The 18257-nt window shown below is 44.1% G+C and overlaps 1 protein-coding gene and 1 long non-coding RNA gene across 7 annotated transcripts in view; one reads left to right on the top strand and one right to left on the bottom strand.

Annotated features, from left to right (window-relative positions):
• The window catches only part of LOC310879849 (uncharacterized protein), a 196228-nt gene that overhangs the window by 161736 nt on the left and 16235 nt on the right, over positions 1-18257 (top strand). For 4 of the 6 annotated variants that reach the window (XR_014571160.1, XR_014571161.1, XR_014571162.1 and 1 more), the window contains exon 3: positions 15720-15962. The gene's annotated coding sequence lies outside the window, so the exon portion shown is untranslated. Of the gene's footprint in view, positions 1-10499; positions 10575-11543; positions 12349-15719; positions 15963-18257 lie in introns of those variants that run through there. The other 2 variants (XR_014571164.1, XR_014571165.1) reach the window with 2 other exon arrangements.
• LOC310879859 overlaps positions 2984-18257 on the bottom strand; it is a 44698-nt gene continuing 29424 nt past the window's right edge. The window contains exon 7 of the long non-coding RNA XR_014571186.1: positions 2984-7936. This is a non-coding gene — a long non-coding RNA (uncharacterized lncRNA). The remainder of the gene's footprint in view (positions 7937-18257) is intronic.

Raw genomic sequence — 18257 nt, forward strand, 5'->3', positions numbered from 1 at the left:
TTGCCTTGTACCTGAAGGAGGAATGGACTGCTGGGTTGCAAGCAGCTAAGTGCTGTGGAAGACAGGTCCGGCTCCAAAGCAGCTAAAGGCAGGAAATGAAGGTTTCAACATGTGTGAATTATTCTAGTGCCACCAAACCAAACAGAGCTCTGCCACTCGCAGATCTGGTCCAAAAGACTGAAAGCAGTGATCCTCCGCTGCGGATATCTGGGGAAGGGAAGGACTTCTGGAGAGCCTGCAAAAGGTGCAAAGGAAAAGCAAACCCTGTGTCAGCAGGCTTGCGTTTGCTTTAAAGGAGTCCTCACCCCCTTAGCAATATTTTTTGGACCCGCAAATGGATACAGTTGAAAACACTTGGCCTAAAATATATTTTTCAGAAGTCTCAGTTCCGCCCTCAGACCCAGCGTTCCCTACATCTGTTACATGGAGCAGTGGGTGAGCCTGCGGCAGTGGGTTAGTTCAGCTCAGGAGTCACTTCTGAAGTAAATCTCGCCATTGCTCCCCCTCCCCTGATTCTGCTGCACAGCAAGATGGCCTCAGCTGTGCCAACTGGATTGCTCTGCCTGAAACTAGGCGGGCAGAGGCGCTCCAGGAGTGCATCAGGCGGGCTTGTGCTAGTTATTCCACACCACCAGGCTAGAGCTGGTTGGAAGCCCCTGAAATCATTGTGATGTAGACACAAGGACTTCTACACTACAGCACGATCTGCTTTTTGCGTGGTGTTACCTGCCAGAGCCAGCAGAGCTGTGTCACCACCCTTTGCCCTGCTCTGGGCTCACAGGCAGGCAGCGGGGCGCAGAGCCGCGGTCTCCCTGCTCGGCTCGGGGCTTGCTCCTCTCCCTGGGCTGCTGTGCCCATCTACCAACCCAAGAAGAAGATGAGGTGGGGAGGCATGATGGGAGACAGTCCACTCCTAATCACTTCCAGAGGTCCTGTTTTCAGCTTGGTCAAGGCACTGCTGAGTCATTTTCATGCAGAATGAGTTATGGCTGTGTTTAAAACCTCTTTATTACCCTTCAGTAATCCGGAGCTCAATCTTGCGTTTTTAATGTTGCCCTTCTAAAGGGCAGATTTATATGTAAAACACTTTACACTTTGGTTTCCTCCTAAATAATAACTAACGTTTTTCTTCTGAGTGCTTTATAACATTAGCTAACTAGTCCTGACAACACCCTGGTTTCCATATGCACAGCAGAAATCTTGGATGAGCTTCTTAAGTCTGGTGTTTTCAATTCTCATGATTTTATTGTGAGTCTGGGGTGGGCTTTTTCTTCAAGTCTCGGCTCCTGGAAGCACACGATCACATGACTCTCTCAATTTTCTTTCTTTCTTTTTTTTTTTTTTAACAATAAATTTCTAATTCTTCCAGTTGCAGGGAAAAGCCTGAAAATGTTATCCAAATGCACTGCAAGGCTCAGAAACCAGATGCCAAACAACAAGAAGCCAAACTGTGTTGCCATTTTTAAATCTCTGAAGTTTTAAGGCAATCTAAGCCTTCTCTGGGTCTTCACCCATGTTTTCTGAGTGCAGAGGGTCTTGGCATTAAATAAAACTTCACAGTACAAAGAGGCAAAGGAAAATAAAGTCTTCAGGGATGCTAATATTCTACTTCTCCCCTCTCTTTCTTGCTTGTTTCTGATTCTCATCCTGCATGTGCTTTGCTTTCCACATTGTGACTAGTCACGTTCCTCACAGTGGTAAGGAAAGCACACAAATAAATCTTTGCTGGAACAGAACAAATTTTAAATCAAATCAAAATTTTACAAACAAATAAGATCAAGGTTTTAAACTCTTCCGTCTGTTACTGTGTGCTTGTAGGATGCAGAGTGCAGTGGGCCCAGGCATACAGTTTGTGACTCTCAACGCTACTGTAACACAACAACCATTGCTGCTGCTGCTGCTACTACTAATAAAATAGACTTGTTAATGTTTCTAATTGTCTTCATCTGCTTAGAAAGGTGCAAAAAAGTTTGCAGTAGGCTTTTCTTTCACTGTGTCATTGCAAACCAGCTATCACACTGTAAAAGGAACTGGACAACAGAAAGCGATGAACTTTCTGTCTCTCTTTCTTTCACTTCCTTATTGTTTTTATACTGACCCACTTAACTTCTCCCATTATTTCCCACTGACAGGGGATGGATCAGAGACTGTCTGTCTATGGGACAGCAGTTTAGATTTTTCTCACTGGAGTTTTAGTCCTGTATAACTCTTGCTGCTGTAAAAGTGCTGTTGTTATTTCATTTATACCTTCTGCATGGGAATCTAATACTATTTTCATTACTCTATGCATGTATTCTTTAGCTTTCAGAAAATCTCTGCTAGATTTTAAAGTCCAGAGCTTCCCTGAAGGAAATATTTCCCAGCTAGATCTTAGTGATACAAGATTGTCTTGATATTAATTATAGAGCATACTTTTCTTCATTTTCTTCTGTGGCTTCTAGACAAATATTTTTGTGGCTCCCTGAACAAATCCCTTGTTCCTCCGAGTTGGATAGCTGTCTCCCTCTCACTTCTGCTCAGCCGAACAGTATCTTCTTCTCCTTTAAGCATTTGAATCATGCTTGCCGCTTTTTAAACTGTTCTGCCCATTTGCTCGCATGTTTATATACTGAGTTGAAAAAAAGGTATTTGAGGTAAAATCCAAAGCAGCAGTGGTTTCTATCTCGCGGTGCGCAGTTAATGCGTTACCGCACCTTCACATGTCAGGCTGCCAGCAGAAGCCGCGGAGGAGCTTTCCGTGCCAGCCACATGGAGCTCTGCCATAATCGGTCTGTTGTAAGAGCTGATGGGAGGGCCAATTGCTTGTTTCAAGTGTTGACCACAAACTCATTTAGACAGGTTTTGTCTAGGAATCTAGGGATTCCTGTATTGCAGTCTTCCTGGGACCAATTCTCTGCCCACTTCCCTTAGAATAAATCTGCATGATTGCATTCATTTTGTAAATCTTTATTTTTGTTTCAGTTTGGTGTGTTCAAAGGTAGATGACCCTGGTTTACATTTGCTCTTGTCAAAGGCAGTACATGCTACAGACAGAGCAGAGCGAGACCACAGCGTGCTGCTTCCAGTCCCCCTCAGAAATACTGATGGAGAGCAAAACTATAAGAGAATTGATAACATCTAAAGGGAAATTTTCCAAACACATGAGCAGAGGCATACTGGAAAGAGAAGAGCCTTAAAAAGTGCGTAAAAATTTAAAGACTGATTCTAAAATGGCTGTACTGAAATTTTCCACTGAGGAAAGTGACCAAGACTCTAGTTAATGAATTTGCTGATAAAAAACAAGTGAATTACTATAAATTACATGAGAACCACATTAGGTTCCTTCCCAGCAGGGAGCTGACTTCTTGAGAGACTCTTGCCTCTCCATGTCCAACAGTAACAGTGCTTTCCCCTTTCTAAAGTGAAAGAGTTGGACCAAGCTGTGGCTGTGGCATATCTGCCCGGTGGTGGTGTGATGGGGCACCGTGACAGTGGCATCACAAAGTCAGTCTCTGAGCAGGAAGCACGCTAACACATTTCTTGGACAATACAAGGCAAAGAGGGAATATATTTATATTGGGATTGTTTAAAATTAAAATTAGGTATCTAATCAGATGGGCAGGTTTTTTACATGCTTTCTAGCACAGAAGGAAAGAGGGGGTATTATGTCAAAAGGCTGTGGTTACATCATAGTGGCTGATAACAAATTTATGAACTTCTGTGCATCCTAATGAATTTATGTGCATCAGATGACTGATTGCTCATGTTGATATGTGTATGTTCAGTAAGGGATATGCAGGATTTTGAAAGATGAGTGGCTGGAAATGTTCTCTTGATCCAGACAAGCATTCAGTCTTTCAAGAAGAAAATTCGGAGGGAAGTCTCAACTAGAGACAGAGCTGCTTGCATTTTAGCAATCAGTTAGCCTTTCTAACTTTGGGCCTCAACTGCCTATATAAAATGGGGAATGGCACTTCTGCACCTCACAGGGTTTCTAAAGAGAACTGCTTTAAGGGTATGAGAGCCATGGGCAGCTCAGCAAAGGAGAGGGTTTGTATATACAAGATAAAAAACCAACACAATAGGGTGAAATGCCAGAAAATGCCTTGTTGAACAGAGGCATGGGAAAGGGACAGCTATGGTACCGATCCAACCAGTTGGGCTCCTCTGTGTCATTCCTTGATAGATTTACCATGCAATTTTGGTTTGTTTTCCCCTCTCTGGCCCTTCAGAGGATGAATCCTGTTGTGGTGATTTAACACACACCTTACAATATAGCAGCTCGAGACAGTGGATTGAAAGATTTATGTTGCTGATTCTGCAACAAATGCGTCAAGTGCCAAATGTGCTCTCAAAAGCTTCCTGCGTTACGCTGAGACAGTTGGTCAAAGGCATTGTAGTGAAAGGCAAGGCCAGCCCAGAGCCATACCTGGGTGTGAGTTTGATCTACCACCTTTCGTGCACTTTTATTTATCGCAGAGACAATGTGTTTCACTTGCAACTTTACTCCTCTGACAACTATTCTTGCAATTTAAATAAGCTGCCCTCCAGTATTTGGACATTGACCTGCTTTCTACTTGTTTGTTTAGTGAAACTGCCGCATAACTGACCCAGCAGAGTCAGGAGTTATAAACAAACTTTGACTGCAGAGTGTGTGTTTAGTTCAGCTTTCACCTTGACACAAAGCCTTTGCTTTCTGGAGGAGCAGAGACACTCTCCAGAATACAGCAGGATGGCGTGCCGTGCACACACCAAGAGCAGCACACACAAACTCCCCAGCAGTAAAACACAACTAGAAAAAGGCAGCAAACAAAAACATCATACGCAGGGGTTTGTTTGTTTGTTTGTTTGTTTAATAGAGTGCCTGATTAACTTATTATTTTAATTCATTTATTTGGTTTCTTCTTACCTTTGTGATACATAAAGCTGCTGTAAACAGGCTGGCCAAAAATCTCTTTTATGTCACTGTAAATCCAAAGTAATTCCCATGACAACAGCACTTGCAGTGGATCTCCATCAGCGTCCCTAATAATTAATTTGTCCTACAGTGGGTTTTTGGTCTTTGCACATCCAGGTGCAAGTCTGATTGTTTGTAATGTTTGATTTTTTATTTTATTTTGAGGCAGAAGTATTTGCTAAGACTGTAAATATTTAAATCCATCTAGATATCCCAGAGGAAAAATTCTGTTCTATTGAATATTTTAATCTGAACAGATAGCACCTACCTTGAAAATGTAATATAAAGCTATTCAAAGCAGTCCAGCCTTTGTTGGACAAGAAAATAGCTGTGAGATTAGTTCTGTGGTCTATGGGAAATAAATGACAACTACAACTGAATGACTAATATCACTACCAGGAAATGGCCACCATCAATACGGCAAAGTTAGCAATGCCTTTCAGAAATAAGTTTTTCAGGAACTTGTGGAGGCTTCTTCTGTAGTGACTTGGAGAAGTTTTCAGAGCACCATTGTGTACTTGGAAAAATAGATAAATCCTAAAAACTATATGTTTGCACCATTAAATTCATTCAGAGACTTTTTTCCCCTAAGGGGGTTCCCTGCAGGGGACCTATTATACATGTTCTAGCCTGAAACTTGAGCTGGCCAGAGAATGGAAATTGTGTTTCACAGACAATTTTGAGATTTTGAAATTTGTTTTCATTCCAATTCAGAACAAAACCTCAAAATGTTGAAATTCTCCACAAAGGAAAATTCCACAAAAATAAATAGTTTTGGCTTATTTAAATCATTATAACTTTAAAAAATGCAAATATTATATAAAATCAAAAATCTGTTTTTCTCCCAAAAATTGTTGGCATTTTTTTCCTCCAAAAATCTTGGTAAAAGTAATGTTTCACAAAGCATTTTGATTCTGACAGAAAGACAATTTTGAAGGAAAACTACTCCATTAAATAATTTTCCATCTGAACTTCATTAGAGTTTCTATTGCCACGTTATCCAGATGTTTTGCTCCACAACAGCTGTAATGCAAAAACTCTACAAATAGTCTAGCACCAGAACCATGGTCTACAGTGCTTCTCATTACGTGTTTTTGCTATGGCGAGGACCAGGGAGTCCCCACAGAGGTCTTTCTCCTTGTCAAGGTGTGAGCAGGAAGAAGAGAGGAGAAAACACTTTCTGAGGAGGGCTTTCCAGGTGTGGGACAACTGACATGAAGTTGCTCTTGCTGCCACCAAGCCTCCTGACACAAGAAATCTTCTCCCTGGCAGCAGAGCAAGCAAATGAGCTACTAGTCAGCATCAACACTGACTCCTTCCATTGAAAGGAAATGACCCACGTGAGGAATCATGCTCCTCCTCAGTCACTAGTGGGGCAAAGTCCATGGTGAACAGATTCTAGGATCCTTTGACAAACAGCAGTGTCAATAGTTTGTATTCCAGGGCTCAAAAGAGATGTTAGTGATGTGCTTTCAATGCCTGTGCTGAATTTTGGAAGACCTGTGCTGTTCCAGGGTTATCTGAACAGAACCAAGTTTCATTTTTCATCCATTTCCAAGTATAAACTGCTTCCTGAATTTTCATTCCATGCTGTCTTTCCTTGTGATTTATTTTCATGCTTTAATTGGTAACTGCAGGCTTGGTGCTGCAAGGTGCTGGGCACTCATAGCATAAGAAGGATGTGCTTCTTGATGGGGGTGATCTCAGGGACTGCAGTCTCTTGTCCTACTCAGGGAAACCAGGTTGCAAGTACATTCCTGTGAATAACAACTGTGATGTTTGTCATCCCACCTCAATTATCCAGTATCTTGCCTCATCTTGCTGTCTTTCATTTGGTCAGGGAACCCCACAACCCATGCATTAACTCGTATCTGGGCCAGGTATCCAGCCTGCTTCCAAGAGCCTATGCCAAACAATCTTTTATGGTTACTCCTGTAAAGTATTATGTCCATTACAGCAAACTTGCAGTACATGTTTGGAAAGGATCAGGATGAGACCCCATTTATCTTTGTCTGGGTCAATAGTGCAGATCAGCAGGAGATTCACACCATGAACAGACAGAAGATGTGTGTCTAACTGAAGATTTCCCAAGGAGCAGCTTCAGATAATACGATAAGCATCGGCCAGAGTGTGATGCATCAGTACAGCAAGCAAGGGAGAGAGAAGCAATGAGGATCAAACTGTATCCAGTGCAAAGGCAGCGAAGGCAGGTACCCACCCATACTGACTGCATTCCCATCCCTCACTGGGGGCCCAGGCAAAACGAATGGAGCTAAAAGACTTTACGGGTGCTGCTGCCTCGTCGCTTCTGATAAGCGAAACATATTTGGTGTGTGTCACAGGCAATGACAGTGGCAGCTGATGAAGTTATTGGATGACAAACCTGGTCACACAGGTCTAGTGAGATTCTTGCCCTGTGTGCTGCGAACGCTGAGGAGGAACAGTGTTTGGGTTGCTATTATATGTACACAAAGCCAGAATGTTGTCTACAAGTGGGACGTTTGGGCTCGGAGTATAATTCTGGAATATGTTTTTCTCCTTGGGATATTTCTGAACTGCAGTCAGCGTGCTCCCCACTAGAAAGTGACATGTAGGAGCCACCCTCTCTTGTTGAAAACTTGGTAGAATGTCTGTACAATATTATGGTCACCAAACTATGTCTAAACCTAATTGGTTGCATGTGGGATTGATTGCTCTAATATAAAGAACTGAATGCACTGAAGACCTGCCAGAGGTTGTGGAAAAGATCAAAGAAGGTCAGATAAAAGGCCAAATGTAGCTTTAGTAGAGTAGTTGCAATTGTAGCACTTCAGTGGAAGGGCTCCTGCCAATGCTGAGGTGGGATCTTCCGTCGGGAGCACAGCGATAGGCCTTGGCAGGGTCCGCACGTGGCAGCCATGTCCATCCTCGCATAGAAGCATTCTGGTCCAGGCAGCTGCATGGTTTTGTCTTCAGCTGGAGCCAGTAACTCCTTGTAAGATCTCAAAATGTTTCAGTCCTCTAGAAAGTAAAAGTCTCTCTTGAGAAACATATACATTCAATGTCTTAAGCAACTGTCAGAAACTCTATAAACGCATCCAGAAAGAGGCACCAACCCTCCTGGTAACACTGCCAGCCTCCCATTTCCCCAAAGACTAACCACCACACAGAGCTGGGACCACCGCTTTGTGCCCTCACACAACAGTCTCACTTCAAGGTCAGAAATTCGCTGTATTGCAAAGAGTATCCATTACAGTGTTTGTTCAAAAAACAAGCCCCCTGGGTGCTGAGCCCCTGGGGCCTTGCACAGGCTCTCAGTTACCCCCAGAGCCTGCTAACTTGTAATTGCACGGTGCGGGTCCACAGTCCTGCTCCATCAGGTGCAGGTCTGTCCGGAGAACAGGCTCAGAGCGATTCTACCAGAATGTTTCATTACTGTGACATACATTTCTAGGCCAAAAAAATGCCACACACTGCTTTTTCCATCACTGAATTGTGTCAGCTGTTCTTTGTTGGTTTGCTGGCATCTCAAAGCATGTAAACCAGCTCTAATGATCAGTGTTTAAAAGCAGAGTGGCGCTGAGTCTGGAGCAAGGACAGTTTCAGTGCAGAACTGCAGCAGATGTCATTTAGGGAGAGCAAAGAGCCTGGAGAAGCTGCCCACTCTGCATTACCTGGCCAGGGGTTTATATGACACCCAAGAAGCATTTCCAAGGCTCAACCTGTGCACTGAGAGATGCAAGATGGAGCTTATTAGACAACACAAGATGTTGCTATTGGGCACGCACAAGGCAAAGGATCAAGTCCCACACCTGGGCTTGGTCTCTATTTAGATTTTTGCGGACATAGTTACCCTGATCAGGAAAAAGAAAGGTAGTGCACCTCTAAGCAACGTAGTTATGCTGGCAAAAAGCCTTGAGTAAGCAGCCGGGGCTCCTTCCTTGCATCGTGCACCCACTGGCAGACTGGCGACTGTGTCCCCGGAGCACCCTCTGGCCTGGCGGCTGAGCCCATCCGTTCCAGGCTGGGGCCTTCAAGCTTGCCAGGGTGTCCCTAGATGGGGCAAGCAAGGATGAGGGGGGCTGGAGTGGCACTGGGCACCCTTGTGAGGGAGCTTGCCTGTGTCCCTGCTTCCAACTTGTCAGCAGGCACCCATAAGGGATGCCGGGAAGCAAGGGTAAGGTACAAAAGCAGAACCTTGCCAGACGTCAAGCTGGATCCGCAACAGATCTCCCATGGCTTTCAAGGTTCTTCCCACCTGTGCGACAGCCTCTGTATAGGTTGGCCCTGGATGGTGTAGGGCTTTTATTCCCTGATGGGCTCCAGATGAATTAGCCTCTCCTATTACATGTACGAGGAACTCTTGAGATATGCCTAAACACAAGCCCTGTAATTACGGTGTGTGTGCTAGCAAATTAGACCAAACTGAGCCAAAGGGCCTTACCGAGGTATTAGGTGATGCTGTGCTACATGCTTGCCTGCTGAAGCTGCCTCGTTGGAGAGGACACTGCCACAAAGTGGAAGGCTTGGCAGTGTGCAGGGAGGGCAGCTGGCTGCCCACACTGTCCTCAGCCCTGCCCAAAGCCACCCAATGTCCAAGGGGATAAAGTGTTGATGGACTGAGGGCCCTTAGGCACAGGCACCCCTGTCTGAATTCATGAGCACATTTTAAAGCCTTTTTTTTTTTCCCCTCAAACTGCAGTGCGTGTTTAGACACCTGCAAAAAGGCTTTGCCCACTTGGCACTCACCAGCCTGCAGCAGCTCATTAAGGGCAGCCTGGGCTCCTGGCACAGGCCAGGCCTAGTGCTGAGCACTCCAGAAATTCCTCTCGAGCTCCAGTTCTGTTTGCTTTATCGCCTTTGCAGAGCAAGCCACCTAAAAGCTACCTTCTGAAGGGCCCTGTGCTAAAAACCACCAAACACACCTTGGCTGTAAGAGGGGACTCAAAGCGGTGTTTCCCTCCCATGTGAGGCTCAGGGCAGCTGAGGCGGCGTGGCTGGAGCATCCCGGTGACCTGTGCCCATGCCTTTGATTTGCTCCGACCTCCTCAGTGTGAGGCAGAGACACCAGTGCCTCCTGAGTGCTGAGAGAGAAGTCCACGATGAGCAGAAGCCGTGAATTACAGTCAGCCCTTTTTTTAATTAGCGTTTCATTAATTAGTACTAATTTAGCAAAGGAGTGCCCTGATTAGCTCGATCAGGCCTAGAATAGAGGGGAAGGTGTGGGATACCTGGGGTCTGGCGCCGGTTTAAGTGGGGCTGGGGAGCTGCTGCCCTGCAGGGAGGGGGTGGGCAGCTTGGTGGCTCCTGTGGGGCCAGGACAGGCTGTTGCTGTCCCTGTGGAAAGCAGCCACTCTCACTAAATCCCCAAACGCAGTGTGTTTCAGGCTGCCAGCCCTTCCCTGCAAGCCAGATCACAATCCTTGGGTGCTCATGTAATGCACATTGAAGAGGCTGGCAGGAGCTGGGGAGCCTGTGCCACTCTCATGGAGCAGCCCCTTGCAAACGAGCAGTGCATGAGAGACAACTTCAGAGGCAACCATGGCAGCCGCCAAGTGTCCCAGTGCCATTCCTCTTTTCCCAGCTTCTCCCTGCTGCCATCAAATGCCTGCACCCTTGACACAAATACCAGGATCCCCCCTGCTCCCATGGAAGAAACGTAAGTACAACAAGTGATTTTCCAACGGCCTTTTCCCTCTGCAGTACTTCCTTGCTTATCATTGAGAGGGTGAAATCTGTGCACAGGTGCTGGGCCACCTGCCCTCCCCGGAGACCTGCCCGGGGTGCTCTGGGCACCAAGTGCGGGAGCTGAGCGCTGAGGCGGCCGCTGGTACTGCTGCCCCTCGTGTGGCCCAGGCCCCTCCAAAAGATACAGCTCCTCCAGTGCCCCTGGACCACGGCACTTCCCCTTGGGCCCTTCAGCTCTCACCTGGCCCCTTTTCCCCCTTTCATCAGACAGCAGTATCGCAACTAAGAGCAGTTGAGTTGGCGCTATGTGTATCTCAAGGACTGCTCCAAAGTACAGTTGAACCAAGAAATTTCTAGCTGAACTAGTGGTCCGAAGGAAGCAGCAATTATGTATCTATTGTCTGACTGCTGCTTTTTTGCAGCAGGGATGACTCCTTGACATTAGGCCTATGGAGTCTGCCCGTTAATAGTAGTTTAAAATGGTCAAGAGGTTACAGCAGTAAGGAATGTTAGTAAAAAATGTCTCTGTGGAGTTTAAACAACCAGTATTTTAGGCAGGGCTTGGTGGGTTACTGTCCCTGCACAAACAACTAGAATGTGAGAGTCTGGGCTGGGAAATACTTAAACTGTTTGGAAAAACTTGTTTTGTGCAGCTTGAGAGTGTCCCTGGAGGCTGTGGCCCAATGCCATGACTCCTGGTAAAGGCTGGGCTGCAGTAACAATGAAGCTTTTATGGGGAAGCTGGAGTACAATCAGAAACTTTTCGATCCCGAGGGATTATGGGGAGGGGAGTTCCTGGGTTCAAGATGTCTGGCACATTATGCACATTTCCACCAGGATTTGGGGGTGTTCTATGGCATGCAAGGTATGCAAATTGCTAAATGTGTTTTCAATTTTGCCGTGTTGTGCTGTCTTTGTTGGGTGATCATTTTTTCACCAGTGTAGCCAGAAGACAGGATGGGTTCATAGCACAAGAGGAAAAGTGTAGTCGTCTCACAAGCAGTATTGACCTATGAAAAGCCAACTATATTTCCAATTCTCCAGCAGGCTCCTAACTGGGTGGCTCCAGATTATTCACTGATTAAAATTCCTCTAGAAAGAAGTGTCCTGAACTGAAAGGCATCTTTGATCGACCACTCCTTACCGAAGTGATCAGAAGTGTGTGTACGGAAACATCTCATTCCTTGTTGTTATTACCGAACCTTAATCATTTGCATGCTCGATAGAGCAGATGTCAGCAAGAGGTCTAGCAACCTGCTGAACTGAAGTATCCACTCAGCATTATAGCGTCGGTTCAGATTTTCTTCAAAGGCATCACACTGCTGCTATTTAATTTGAGGGGATTGTTACAGGAAGGAAGGCATTTCCCACTAGAAACAGGCTTCCTTTACTCGTGGTGTTAACTGCTAGAAGAAACAAGGCAGGATCAGCCCAGCAAACCAAAGGAGGAGATAAGATAACACTGCCATCTGTTCAGGTGTCTGGTCTGGGAGTATTAAACCTGACCCAATGCCTGTTGAAATCAATGAAAAGATTCCTACAGACTGTGGAAGGGACCATCCAGAGGCTGAGGAGCAGATAACCCAGCATTTCATGAGCAGTTTGTTCTTCATCAGCTTGTGGTATCCTGAGCCACACATGTGCCACACACACTGGGGCAGCTCTGGGCTGGCCAGACCCTGAACTCTGTTTGTCTGGCTGAGGGAAATGGGCCTCACACGAACAGGGCCTGGGGATCGAGAGGCTGGAGGTAAATCTATTTTTTTTTTTAGATAACAAGAATGTAGTTACCAAGCCGAGACTGCCCAAAGATGCTCAGACATGATGGTTGTTATTGCTGTTGTATTTTATTTTCTGGACCCTCAAGGAACTGATCCAGTGACAAGGGGGATGGCTTCCTGATGGGGTCCCCCTGCCAGGGACTCCTTTATCCCTCATTTTGCATGTCTTCCCACTTTGCTTGCCGGGGTTTTACCTCGGGCCTGCCTTCAGTTTGGAAACACTGAATAGCCCTTAATGACAGCAGCACAAACAAAACCCTATAAAGGCAGGATTTGTGATTTACATGGGGTTAATTACCACAACAAGTATGTTTATTCACTTCTCTAATAAATCCTTAGGACAGGAACAAGTACTAGCTTGACCAGATTCATCCTGTGCATACATCTCTCTTGTAACCATTTTTGCAAATCTGTGTATGAAGGATAGAGGAAAAGACAAAATTTTATCTCCCATCACTTAGGCAGTAACTCATAGCTCATGAGCTGTGTGCTCCTCAGCCTGCTAACAGCATCAACATTTACTTCAGATCTGCTAGAATAAAATAGACTACCATGAATTTGCTGTATTTTTTTAAAAAAGTGAGTGGATCATAAATGTATATTAACTATAGCAGTATGATCTATTGCTCTGACACCTACTTGCCCCAGGAGAAATGTGAAGTCTCCGTTTGTCTCTTTTAAACTAATCTGACCTGATCGTTATATTCATGAGGTTAAAAATCCACAGTGGCAGGTGCTGGTCCTGTTCGGGCCCTGTGGTGTGAAGTTGTGCTTCTGCAAGGGTACTCCAAAGTCCATCAGTTGCTCAGATATTATAGATGACAGCAAATTAAAAATTCACACCATCTAATAGAATAACTTGGTTTCATCAGTCTAATTTGCAGGGGAGGGAACTGATATAGAGAAGTGACCAGCGACTTTGGGAGCTTCTATTTTTAGGTGATAGACCTAAAAAAAGTGATGTTATGGGGACCAATACTATTAAACACTGTCCCCGATTCAATTGCATTCTGATACATGCAGGTTGCAAAAAGGTTTTCTTCAGCTGTTGATTCAGCTTTGCTTTAGCCATCTTGTAGGTTTCCAGTGGCTACGTATACGTAGGGTTGGCTGCAGTGTCCCTGATTTGCTAGGAAGGCGTTTGCAGTGGTTCAGCGCTGTACCAGGCAGGCCCCCCCGCCACTCCTGAGGAATTTGTGTCAGATAGAACATTTCGTACAATGCAGAAGATTTTGTCACCTTGATTTGAAGGAAGTTGTTTGTGTTAATGCTTAAAGGTAATGTGAGACAAGGCAAGCTCTTTACTTTAGAACATGCACTGTGCCATTGATGTACGCAGTACATTAAATATAACAAACAAAGGGTCCACTGTGGTATTTACACCCACCGCAAATACATTTGCAAAATAGGATTATTTGCAATCCAATAAAATAGTACTGCTTTTAAGGCAGAAACCCTGTGTGTTCAGTGAAGTGTGCTCCTCGACTTTTCTTACCATTTATCGACCCAGCACATTCCTCCCCATTTTTTTAATGCCTTTCATTAATAGTTAAGAAAAACCTAGGGAAAACAAACACTCTTTTCCTGATTGTTTATTCACCAGTCTCTTAGGAACCATAATTACGTCTCCCAGGAATTGTGTGTTTTATCATACTGTATATCTTAAAGAGCCACTTTAGGTAAAATAACAAGGAGTGCCTTATGAAGGAAAATTGGATTCATTTTAAGACTTTTTTAACCCTCCAAAGAATGGCTCTTTGTTTACTTCTTTAGTGCATGTGGCAACTTGCCCAAGTAAATACTATGCTGCATAAATACCAGAGATTGGTATTTATGATATTACATAAACATACTCTGAATAATGACTCATTGTTGCAGTGAAGAAGAACACGAGCAATATACATTGCAGTCGATGCGTTATTTTTCGTCACAGTATTAAGTGGCACTAGAGTGCTGTAGTACAAAATGGCACTAAGACTGGAGAGGAAACGTCCTATAGCATTGTTTAGCAGGTCTGAGCTTACAAAACAAGAGAGAAAAGAGCCAAAACAGGAACTTGATGAGGATAAGAAGCACAACAGATCAGTCATCAATATGCAAGGGTAAGGAGTCAGTGGTTAGGTATTTTTTGGGGTTGACTGGCAAAAGGTTTATTGCTCTTTAAATTGAAAACTCATCCAGTACATTTATACTGCTGTTACAACAGGGAGCTGAGCCCTCAGGTTCATAATCCTGGCCTGTGGTGATGCTCAGGTCCACTTACGGCACTGGTATTTCACGCATGGAGCCACACTTTCCAGTGGCTTTATTTCTCAGAGTCTTAGTCCATCCAGCTACAGTTTTGTTAAACCTTTACCTGCGCTTCAGAAAAAATGTGCATTTGCAAGGATTTGCTTGAACAGAAAATGTCACAGTGCCACACTTTGTCTTGCTGCCAAATGATGGCTCCCCTGCTACTTGGGTTTCAGATCTCAGAAATCAAAATCCCAAAGGGAAGATGCATATGCCAAAATGTCTCTTTTAAAGCCAGCAGGGTATTAACAAGTTATTTATTTTTCAAATACATGGTTGTAGTCTGTCTAGTCCAAACAGCAAAAACAAGATATATTCAAATTCTCAAAGGGCCACTGAACCATCCCTTTAAAAAGAATGATGGAAATTATCACCTATAATAATTCAGTAGCCTAAAAGATGATTTTTTGAAATTCTACTCTTTGCCAGAAGCAGCCACAGACCTTCAGGAACAGCAGAGATATCCTGGATGCAGGGCTTGTCTACAAAGTGGGTGGCTGATCCTCCTAAAATACAGAGGTCTGAGGGTGTCCTATTATGGGAGCACCCTACTTCATGCCTGTAGGCTTGCACGTTATGGCAGAGAGGAGGCTTCTTGTGTTTGCTGGGATTTATTGTCAACAGAAGATATTTTCTCCCTGAGTGTGAATAAAGGAGTAATAAAGGAGTACTTCTATTTTCCTACTGAAGCGAACATCCCTCCCACTTGCTTACCTTAGAAAATAGCACTGGATGTGCCCTGCATGTTTTTTGCCAGCCACTTTGCCAGCCTCTGCAAAGTTTCTGTGTTTATGTAAACCTCTGCACTACTGCATGGTCAGAAGCTGTCTGTTGTGGTTATTAAACTCTACCTTATTCCTCTAATTTTAACTAGTTCCTGATTTTACTTCTTTAGTCAAAACCCACCATGTTTAAGCAGAGCTGTGTTTTGATGTACTCCTGGGTGGGTGCCACGTGTTATTCTATCTCATGTGCAAGCCCTTACTGAATAAATGGAGCATTCATTGACTTTTCCTCCCTTGTGCTTTACGTATTTTGTACAGGCTAGGAGGGGACACAGGTGACAGAACAGAAGGTTGCTGGTCCACAAAGAGCACTGGTTAAAGGATGTGTCCTGAGCCAGGACCTGAACACATGGCATTAGTTTTCTGACGTTCTGCTAGCAAGCCTGGGAATGACAGTGATGCTCTCTGTGCCATTCTGGATGACAGAAGATTTATGCCTGAGTCACTTGTAGACAGCTGCTCAAAAGGCTGCAGGTCCTAGCAGAAAGCTACAGCTTCCAGGTACATCCCTATTTTCCTAGAAAAAACGGCACAGTAGTGTATGTTGGCAAAGTTGAGAGGACAAGAACTGTAGGCAAGCATACAATTCAGTCACAATTCTGTTTTTTATTATTATTAAATCATTGACACTGCCCAAAGCCTTCAGTTTTTATTCTATAATGCAGAGGTTTGGGGGTGCCCTATAATGGGAGCACCCTGTAGTGTGCTCCAGTGAGCTTGGTGCTCTTCAGACACATGGGATATCATGCTGAGACATCACTCCTTCATTTGGATTTTGAAGCCATGCCTCGCCATCAGTTATATATCAAGGCAATTACTGAAACCTGTGCCAGGCAGGCTTTACCCAACGTAGCTTCCCTCACATTGTTTGGGGTCTGCTCTTCTCTCTTCCTAGGAGCCTGGGAGATGAGATGACAAGCTAAGGTCAGCACCAAAGCCAGATAACACGCAAGCCCCTTCCAAGCCCCACAGAAGTCAGTGGGAAAGCTTGGGTGGACAGCTGTGGTTTTGACTCAGGCCCAGAGATACTAGAAAATAACAAAGGGGACAGAAGGAAATAGCTTGGTCAGCTTTGGGGGTTATTCCTCATGTCTTTTAAAAGGAATAAATACATGGTTTTTGTTATGGATTTCTGTGAGAATAAGTTTGTGCTTCCAGTCAGCCATGTCTCAGTAATGTGCTTGTGTGATGATGGCACAGCAATTCTGAGCTTACAGGCTTAAACATCCTTTTTCAGTATAGTTCATTGCAAGGAAATGTGAGTAACCTATCTCCTCTTTAAAATGCTTGTCTGCTCTCATACATTCATACGCTTTGCATAAGCCTGAGGATCACACTGATGAAGAAACACAGCACCGCTTATGTAGTTAATTTGGTTATTTATTCATGTAAATGTATGTGGATTGAGACATTTTCCTGTGATCTAAAGCGACTGCCAAACCTCTGTTTTGTTAGTTTGTAACTCATATTTTGTCTTGTCTCATTCTTTTGTTTCATACAAAAGGATGCAGACATAATTTCACTAACAATTGCTTTGAAAACGCAGCCGTCTGTAGCACCTCCCAAAGAAAAAAAGACAAGAGACCGCATGTCATTACTTTAGTTCTGCATAAGTAAACTGCATGCCCATATCAGCGCTCACTGTTCCCATAGAATTGCACAAGAACAACACAATTCTAGGCAAAAATGCAATGCACATATGTAAGCCTAGTCCACATGCAGCGCTTACAAGACAAGTTAGGGTTTATGCTTTTCAGAGGTTCAACTATCTAAATAAAGCAATTAGGTTTTAGTTCATTTCCCTAACTGTATTGCTGCACAAGGGGATATCCACATGATTGCAGAAGGCAGATAAAGATAGGACAAACTCAGCATATAACTTTTGTTGTAATGGCTTAGAAAGGGGTCTTACAACTTGAAGATGATATTGCAGCCATCCAGTGGTACAGCTTCCTTCTGCCACATATGCAGACATTGCAAATCCTATCTCACAATTTCATCCATTATTGTTTGTATAATGATTGGCATTTCGCACACAGCTTTTTATGTTTTTTTTTCAAATATCTTTTCTATTATTTTGTTGATCAGAAAGCAAAAGGATAAATAAATCTGCAAACCAGACACGAACAAGTGTTATTTTAACTTGTCTGACAAACAAGGAGTTGACATTTAGTTACCAAAGCAAGAGGCCCATCTCTTTCCTTGGCCAGTTCAATGTCAGAATTTTTGGGGTCCCTACCCGATATACCTTCTGTGCAGAAGACGATATGTCTTCCATGCATCTTAGCTCTCCTGAGGATTAAGAATGGTTCAGAATAAAGTTTCTGTATTCCATAGTTAATATTTGAGAAGCGTTTTAAGATTCTCAAATTAAGGCAATGTATGGGCCACATCTACAAATGCATTATTAGACAAGACACACATAGCTATAGGTGTATATAGACAGAAAAAAATGCAAATTGACTTAATTGAACTTTGTACAGTTCTGAACAATGCTAAACCTCATTAAAATTCAAAATCACATTTTAATTCTGTAGTTCAGTAAATCACCAGCACTAGAGTATCCCCAGAAGAGCTGAGAATTACCCCAGACAGAAAGTGGTGCCTGCAAAGGAAGTGTTGGTAAGGGAGATAGCACTGAGACTGGAAAGCATGCACATATGACAACAAGCCCAAATATTCTCCTTACCCGAACACACAGGACCTACGTCCTTCTTGCCTCCTGCCTCAAGAGGCAGAGGACAGGAGCGTCACCTTCCTGCCACCCACTGCCTGAGAGCAAGGGGGGCCAGGTAG

This window comes from Anser anser, assembly GCF_964211835.1.
Source record: "Anser anser genome assembly, chromosome: 11".
Lineage (NCBI taxonomy): Eukaryota > Metazoa > Chordata > Aves > Anseriformes > Anatidae > Anser > Anser anser.